An 8072-nucleotide genomic window follows, 5' to 3' on the forward strand; every position below is an offset into this window, starting at 1 on the left:
GTTCTTGGAACCAGGCTTCAGATTAGAGGTTGCCTTCTTAAGCCCAGGGAACAAAATCTAGCCACTGCTGGTGTCTGTATGGCCTTTGACCTAAACATAGCTTTTACATTTTTAAATGAAGAAAAAAACCCCATAAATCCAAAAGAATAATACAATGTTTTGACACTTGAAATGATAGGAAATTTAAATTTGTGCCCATAAATAGTTTTAATGGAACATGGCCACACTTCTATTTACATACAGTCTGTGACTACTTTATTTTTTTTTAAGATTTTATTTTTATCTTAAGTAATCTCTATATTTATTGTCTGGCTCTTTACAAAGAATGTTTACTGATCCCTGATGTAAAGTTTCAAAGTATATTTTGTGTTTTTTAGTTCTATTTTGTTAACTACTAAATTGTGTCTAAGTTTAGGATTTGAAAAGGACTTCTACAGGCTGCTTAAAAGAATATGAAATTATTTACCAAATGACTTTAAAATAATACTAAAAGTCACTAATATGGTGTTTGGAAAAGTATTTAATGATGTGGCAAAATGGTTCTGATATTGCTTTAAGTAAGAAAAAGGGTATGAAGTCAATAATTAGTGTGATCGCAACCACATAAGTACCATTAAAGAATAGAAAACAAGTTTAGAAGAAAATACACTCAAATGCTAGGCCTCTTGATTGAAGTTATGGATTTTTAAAAACATTTTTACTGGCCAGTACTCTATAGAAATTGTACGATGTATCCTTTGATAATAAGAAAAATAAAATATTGAACAAAGTTAAGAGTACAGTTGTTTAATAAAAAAATAAGTTCAAAGATTAGAATCTTCTGTGATAGTATAACTCTAAAAGTGTTCAAGAGAACAGATTAATAGAGTGAATGTAATTATAGGACGAGAAATCATTTTTAAAAATTAAGTCTTACTTCATTTAGGTAGCATGACAGCTAGATGTCAGATGCTTTATTTTTCTCGCCATGCAAATTATACCCACGAATCTGCTAAAGATGTGTTGGTCTTAATGTTAAGACACAATTTCCCACAAAACTGAAGCATTGTGAGTTCTATACTGAGAGGCGTTTGGTCAAAATGTATGCTAGACCATTCTTTGTTCAAAGGAGACTCAGGAAATGGTCATCAACATAACGCAGAGATTCACGCTCTACAGAAAACTGAACGGTTGACCCGTTTCTCTGAGGTCATGACCTGAGCCGAAGGCAGCGGCTTAACCCACTGAGCCACCCAGGTGCTACTGAGGTGCTACTCTGGCTTGGTCTGCTTGATGAATGAATGAGTGAAAATATGAATAAATGAATGAGTTACCTTTATGTATGACTTTTTGGCTCTGTAAAAATATATATATATTAATTTTTTTTAAACATGCTAGGAGATAAATGACCATGTTAATTAAATTGTCTTATGAACAGCTATAAGGAAAAGGAATCTTAAAGAGAACCGGATCAAGCTGGGAGACAGGAATCCCAGAAGCCTGTTCTGCACCATCTTCAGTGCTTAAATTGTGATTAAATTGCAAATAACCTCAGGAAGTGTATTGTTAAATAACATGAGTGGAGAATCTGATACATCAAAGTGATCCACTGAAAAATAAAACTCGGGATCCATTTGGTGAATACTGCTCTGGCAGAATAAACAAACAAAGGAATATCTCAAATCTTTGCTAGTAGCAACAGAATTGTAGCAGAAGAATTTGAGAAGAAAGAAAAATTAAAAATGACTTTGCTCTAATACAAAATTCTACAAAATAGGTGTTTGTATTCCATCATTGAGGCAGGGAAGCAAACTCATCTGCCTGAGTTCACAGGGAACTCAACATGGACCAGACTTCAAAGTCTTGACTCTCTTCTCTGTATCACACTATCACCATTTCATTGACTTACTAACCTTATTTATTTTATATATTTGAAACTTTTTTTCTCCTTTCCATTGTGTTCACAGTCCGACCCAGAGCAGCATTTGGAGGGTTACATCCGATATTTCCCTTTTCTCAAACCAGATCTTAAAGCTCTCTGTTCCCTACCTCCATTTCTCATTTTACAGGTCTTTGGAAATGCATCTATAAAATGCACTCATTCTTGGGGAGCCTGGGTGACTCAGTGGGTTAAGCCACTGCCTTCAGCTCAGGTCATGATCTCAGGGTCCGTGGATCAAGTTTTCTGTAGAGCGTGAATCTCTGCGTTATGTTGATGGCCATTTCCTGAGTCTCAAGCCCTGCATCAGGCTTTCTGCTCAGCCGGGAGCCTGCTTCCCCCTCTCTGCTGCCTCTCTGCTTACTTGTGATCTCTGTCTGTCCAATAAATAAGTAAAACCTTAAAAAAAAAATGCACTCATTCTTTACTGATCCCTGCAACCTGCAAAAGAGTGTGAGACGCTAGAAAGTCAGCAGTAATTGCTGCAGTCCTTTACTCTAATGGGACAGATTGTCTTATAGGAGATGCAGATAAAAAAATGAGATAATCTGAGACCAGAAGGCACACTGGTGATGTGAGCATACTCAAAAGTGGTATGAAGTGTGGACTCGGATGGAGGATGGTCTGTAAGTACTTCCTGGAAGATACATCATCTGAGCTGAGATGTAAATTAAGATGAGGGGGACCGAGTTGAGTTAGGGCTGTGTGCAGAGGGCTCTGCCAAAATGTGCTTATGGGAACTTGACATAAAAGAGGCATTTGCTCTATTCTTAATTTTCTAAAGGTCATTCGGTATGAGTGAGCAGTAGTGTGTGTGTGTGTGTGTGTGTGTGTGTGTGTGCACGCGCGTGTGTGTGCAGTAAAAACTGGTTTGGAGAAGAATGGAGAGGCTAAGTTATTGAAGGTCTTGACTAATGATAGTAAGTAGCACTTAACACTTACTCTGTGCTAGGCACTGCAGCAAATAATTTTAATATAACATGTTTATTCCTCATAACAAACCTACGAAAAAGGTATACCATCATGATCTCCATTTTATATATAAGGCAAAGGAGACACACAGAGGCTAAGTGACTTCTTCAAGTTCTTCGACCAAGTGAGTGACACACCTAAGACTTGAGCTCCAGACAATCTAGCAGGAGAAACATGGTCCTTCAACAAGTATCATTAGCTTCACCTGGAAATCTTGTTAGACATGTAAAAATTCAGGCATCGATCCAGACCTATAGAACCAGAATCTGCATTTTAACAAAGACCAGGCTCTACCGGAGCACCTTAATGTTTGGAGAGATCTGCTGTAATCCCCTAGACTCTATCGTTTCTCTTTAACCTTGAGAAGGAATCTGGACATTATCTTAAGGTCAATGGAGTATTAGGGAAAAGTGTGAAGAAAGAGGTTGACAGAATTAAATGTGTTTTTAGAGCAATTGTTTGAGATCAGTTATTCTGGCTTCAGTATGGAGAATGCAGTAGAAGAGGACAATTCGGAGGCAGGGAGACCAGTGAAAGGGCTGCTATTCACCGAGTAAAAGAAGATGGCAGCCTCAAGTAGTGTAGTGGTATGTCAGAGGAGAGGCCTTGGTAAATAAATAAACTTGGGGATTCTTTGGGTCTCCAAAGATATATGAATTGGGGGAGGGAGGAGTTTCCCCATATTTCTAGCTTGGGCAACTGGTTTCATCATGGTATCATTTACCATGGAAGAGTATACTTTAAGGAATCAGGGCGGAGAGCAGGAGAGGGAAATGATGAATTTACTTTTAGATTAAATCGTGAGATTTGAGACTTTGGGGTATCCAAGTAGAGTTGTTTAGCCAGGACTAAAGAGAGCATTGGAAACCATATAAATGACAGGGAAACCATATAAATTACTTGGGCATATTGGAAGAGGTCTTAGAGAAAGTCCTCATTGTTCTTGATGTCCCTCCCTCCTTCCCCATTTTACTCACCAGCCCCAAGCCTACTCTACTCAGTTCTGATTTCAGCAGACTGTTGAACACATAGGTCTTTAGCTCAGAAAAGATATCTCAGATCTAGATTTTTGGGTTCGCCTATAGAACAGATGATAACTGAAGCAGTGAAATTGCCCAGGAAGAGAAAAGGGAGTCCAGCATACAGGAAGAAGAAGGGGAACCTGCAAAACAGACCAAGAAAAGTGGTCTTAGTGGGAGAGAGCACCATGAGTTTGGTATCATGGAAGCCCTGGGTGAAGAGTGTGTCTCAAGGTGGGGAAAGTGGAGAAGAGCATGAAATTGATTTGAGATACTGATGAGATAATGAGAAATGTCTGCTGGATTTAACAATATGCTAGTGATTGATAACTTTCATGAGAACTGGGGAAAACCGGTGAGGATGAAAGCCAGACTTCAATAGATGGAGAAGTGAGACTCAGGAAGTAGAGATTAATAGAGTGTAGACAAATTTTCCGGAGCTTGATCTATGAAGCTGAGGGAGAGGGGAAGTGTAAGAGCTCAGTCATGAAAGAGAGGCATTTTAAGACGGAAAATTTGAGCATGTTTAAGTGCTGATGGAGGGAGCCAATAAAGAAGGGAAGGTTGAAGACAGTGAGCCTTGAAGGGTAAGGTATGCCCCGTTAGGGCACTGGTTTGGCTCTTCCTTTTAGGTTCCAGTGTACCGATAGGTAGCAATGGAGATTTAGGAGGATGGTCAGAGAAAGAGGAGGACATCTCTATAGTCATCTATTCCACATTCTGGGGTCCTCAGTGGGTTAAGTCCTAAGCCTTGTTCTCCACAAAAGGAACTGTTCGGCTACTTGAATACTCCACTTTTATTTCCGTGACCCGCTGTTCAGGACAAGTATGGCCATGAATTCACTAAGCACCTGCTTTTAAAATTAACCCTTAAACTGAAATCCTTGCCTTAGCCTTACCTGTCTTCAGGTGAGGACAGTTTAAAGAGACAGTTTAGGTGTTCTTCCACCCTAAGACTTCTGAAGATTTTGGTGAACCCACTGGCACCAAGGTATGCCTAAAACTGAAGTTTCTGCTTCACAGAAAACGTAGTTCATAATCAGGACCTCCAAGAATACTCAAGGACAGAATTCAGGGGTGTGTCAACCCCACAAATGTCACTGAAAAATCTATTTGCAATAGGCCTTTTTTGTTTGTTTGTTTTTAGAAGAGAGTACACTGATTCTGTCAGATTCTTCTTTTTTTTTTTAAGATTTTATTTATTTATTTTTGACAGAGGGAGAGAGATCACAAGTAGGCAGAGAGGCAGGCAGAGAGAGGAAGGGAAGCAGGCTCCCCCCTGAGCAGAGAGCCTGATGCAGGGCTCGATCCCAGGACCCTGGGATCATGACATGAGCCGAAGGCAGAGGCTCAACCCACTGAGCCACCCAGGCACCCCTGATTCTGTCAGATTCTTAAGGGCACCTGTAATCTGTGGAGACAAATAAATGCCAAGCTGATCATTTCCAGGGCATCAAAAGGTAACCAAGAAAAACTATGACAATCACAGAGGAAAAAGACAATTACGAGAGCCCAGAAATACAAGTTTGTTGAACTGATATCTGACTCAGAACTCCTCATGTGAACCCAAGGATTTGGTTTTCAATTGTAAAGAAATCATGTTTCCTAGATTAAAAACATAAAAAACAAATCAGAGCTTTTCCAACGTGTTCTAGATGAACATTTATTTTCAATATTACAGTAGAAAGTTACTAGGCTTGCCTAAGGAAGGCAAATTAATCCACCTTTATTCAAAATGTTGTTGGCAAGTATAATAAAAATAAGAGGTAAACTTGTCAGTGAGGTGATGTGACATTAAGACGCAAATGTGCCCCTCTTGGTTAGGTAGAACAGACTCAGAACTGGCAACTAATGATAACATGTGGAAATAAATAGAGCAAGTGTGGAAAATAGACGTGGGTGTTTACCTTCCCCATCAAACGATTCGGAGCATGGCTTCAGGCATATATCATAACAAATATGGTAAGAAATACCGTGTATGGAACATTTTTGCAGTGTTTGTGTTAAATATTCATCTATAGCCTTCGCTAATGAAAACGCTAGAATTTATACATGATGATATTATGGATGTGAAATGACAGCTAAAGTGACTTGAGGATTTTCTTACATTTTATTTATCAGGATTACACATTTTATTAATGATTCTTTTTAATTTCCACCTTTCTGAAACCCAGACTGACAGCTGAGGGCTTGCATTGGTTTTTCAAATGGCTGACAGACTCTGAAGGGAGTCTGACTATATACTGGGAAAAAACATAAACACATGTGGGATGCACGCTTTTGCGGCAGTAACCGTTTGCTTCAGGAAGCAATGCTTTCGATTCCTGTACTAGGTTACATATTTGTGTGGGCCAGACACACAGACATTTCATCAATCTCTGAAAACCTCACATTAGGAATGGTGTTTAAGCCTGCATCTGGAAAGTAGGCAGATTTTTCTTGAACATAGAAGGAATCTCACTAATATTTAAAATCTGTAAGTGGCTTTGAATTGTGCTGTGGATATATAAACCCAGCCATAAAATAACCACAGTAATAAAGTTAGTCATTCAAATAAGTTAAGCCAAGTAAATCCCCGGAATCCTGCCGCCTTCTTTTCACGGCAACAAAGCTACACATACCCCCATGTGTAAAGACCACTTTCAGAACAGAGGCGACAACTCGAAAGAGTTCTCTGACCACTGTATAACCTCCGCATGCATATTATTGAAATGAGACATCTGAAAAGCTCATCTTATAAAATTTGACAACTGTTGGCTCAAGTGGCTTTTGAAGAGTTTCTAAGAAACTTCAAGATACGCACTTACTTGCCAAGTAAGAATTTTCTCATAAGCAGTCACTAGAATGTTTATAAGAATCTCTCCTACTTAAAAAAAACAAAAAAAAAAAAAAACAAAAACAACAAAAAAAACGAAAGCCGAAATACCACATAAAAAAACTACAAAGGAAATATTACGGAAAAGAAACCAAAACTTACTTTTTCTCAAGGCTGCCTTTTCCTGTGACTTAAAGAGTATGAAAGGAGAATATGTGATGATGATTTTTGTCCTCTGACACTTTCAAATGTCAACTCCAAAAGGAACAGAAAGGACCACCAGAGCTATCTGAGGGTCCTTCCCAACTGCAGCTTTTTCAACTTTGTAGGAGGAAATGGGAGAGTGAGTTGGTTTCCTCCAAGTCTTGTGATGTGCACGGAGCTGACTCCTACTGGGCTGGAAAAGCACTCCCTTCAATTTTTACGTCAAATTGTGAGGAACAAATTCTCTGCAGGAGATCCTTAAAGGGAAATCCTGCCAAAATGAGTACTTGGAATATCTGGGTAAGCCCCCAAAAGTTTAAAATGCAAGTGTATATACAGACAACTCACATACATACACAAGAAATTTCCACTGCTTAGGCTAAATTAAGGGCATATTTAACTTTTAAAAATTTCCAAAATGATGATGTACTTTCTTTTTCCTTGATTAATATATATTTTTTAAATTTTGTTTTGTCTTGTTTTCTGATGACTCTCTGAACCTATCTTTTAGGTTAGAAATGGTTGCATTACAGAGCTTTTCTGTTGAACTCTCTGGAAAGAGATGAGGCCCCATGTTCTTACCTGCAGAATTTTTGGTGCTTGAGAGATTAACCTTGGGATATGGCCTCTATCACTGCGTTCTTAGGAAATTTGAGAACTTAGAGCCTTGGATTGGACTAGAATAACTGCAGGTCGTTACCTGCTTCCTGAACCTCACTGTGGACTCACCATTCCCTGCTTTTGCCTATTGCCCCGTGAGCTGGCAACAATTGTTATGTCACGGCATGGCTGTGTGACTTCATTTAAACAGAGACTTGTCTGGTCTTTTGAAATCTTTGATTAAAAAAAGACTAAAAGTGGATTGGGATCCCTGGGTGGCTCACTCGGTTAAGCTTCTGACTTTGGCTCAGGTCATGACCTCAGGACCTCAGGATCAAGCCCAGCATCAGTATCCTTGCTCAGCGGGGAGCCTGCTTCTCCCTCTGCCTACCGCTCCCCCTGCTTGTGTGCGTGTGCACTCTCTCTCCACCCGCTTCTCTCTCTGACCAATAAATAAATCTTTTTTTAAAAAAAAAGTGGATAGAGATTTCGAGAGTCGAATCTAAAAAAATGTTTGAATATTGAACTAATCTAGGACAGGAAT

General features: G+C 39.2%; 1 protein-coding gene and 1 long non-coding RNA gene across 9 annotated transcripts in view; one reads left to right on the plus strand and one right to left on the minus strand.

The window, feature by feature from the left end:
* The window catches only part of FHL5 (four and a half LIM domains 5), a 47490-nt gene extending 39816 nt beyond the window's left edge, over positions 1-7674 (minus strand). For 4 of the 8 annotated variants that reach the window (XM_032339020.1, XM_032339021.1, XM_032339017.1 and 1 more), the window contains exon 1: positions 7511-7674. The gene's annotated coding sequence lies outside the window, so the exon portion shown is untranslated. Of the gene's footprint in view, positions 1-6886; positions 7122-7510 lie in introns of all 8 variants that reach the window. The other 4 variants (XM_032339022.1, XM_032339019.1, XM_032339018.1 and 1 more) reach the window with 2 other exon arrangements.
* On the plus strand, positions 788-1344 carry LOC116588210. Its single transcript, XR_004284844.1, has 2 exons — positions 788-1188; positions 1248-1344. It is a non-coding gene; the product is annotated as an uncharacterized LOC116588210 (long non-coding RNA).
* Positions 7675-8072: the final 398 nt, after the last annotated feature.

Source organism: Mustela erminea, chromosome 4 (genome assembly GCF_009829155.1).
Source record: "Mustela erminea isolate mMusErm1 chromosome 4, mMusErm1.Pri, whole genome shotgun sequence".
In the NCBI taxonomy this organism is placed as follows: Eukaryota; Metazoa; Chordata; class Mammalia; order Carnivora; family Mustelidae; genus Mustela; species Mustela erminea.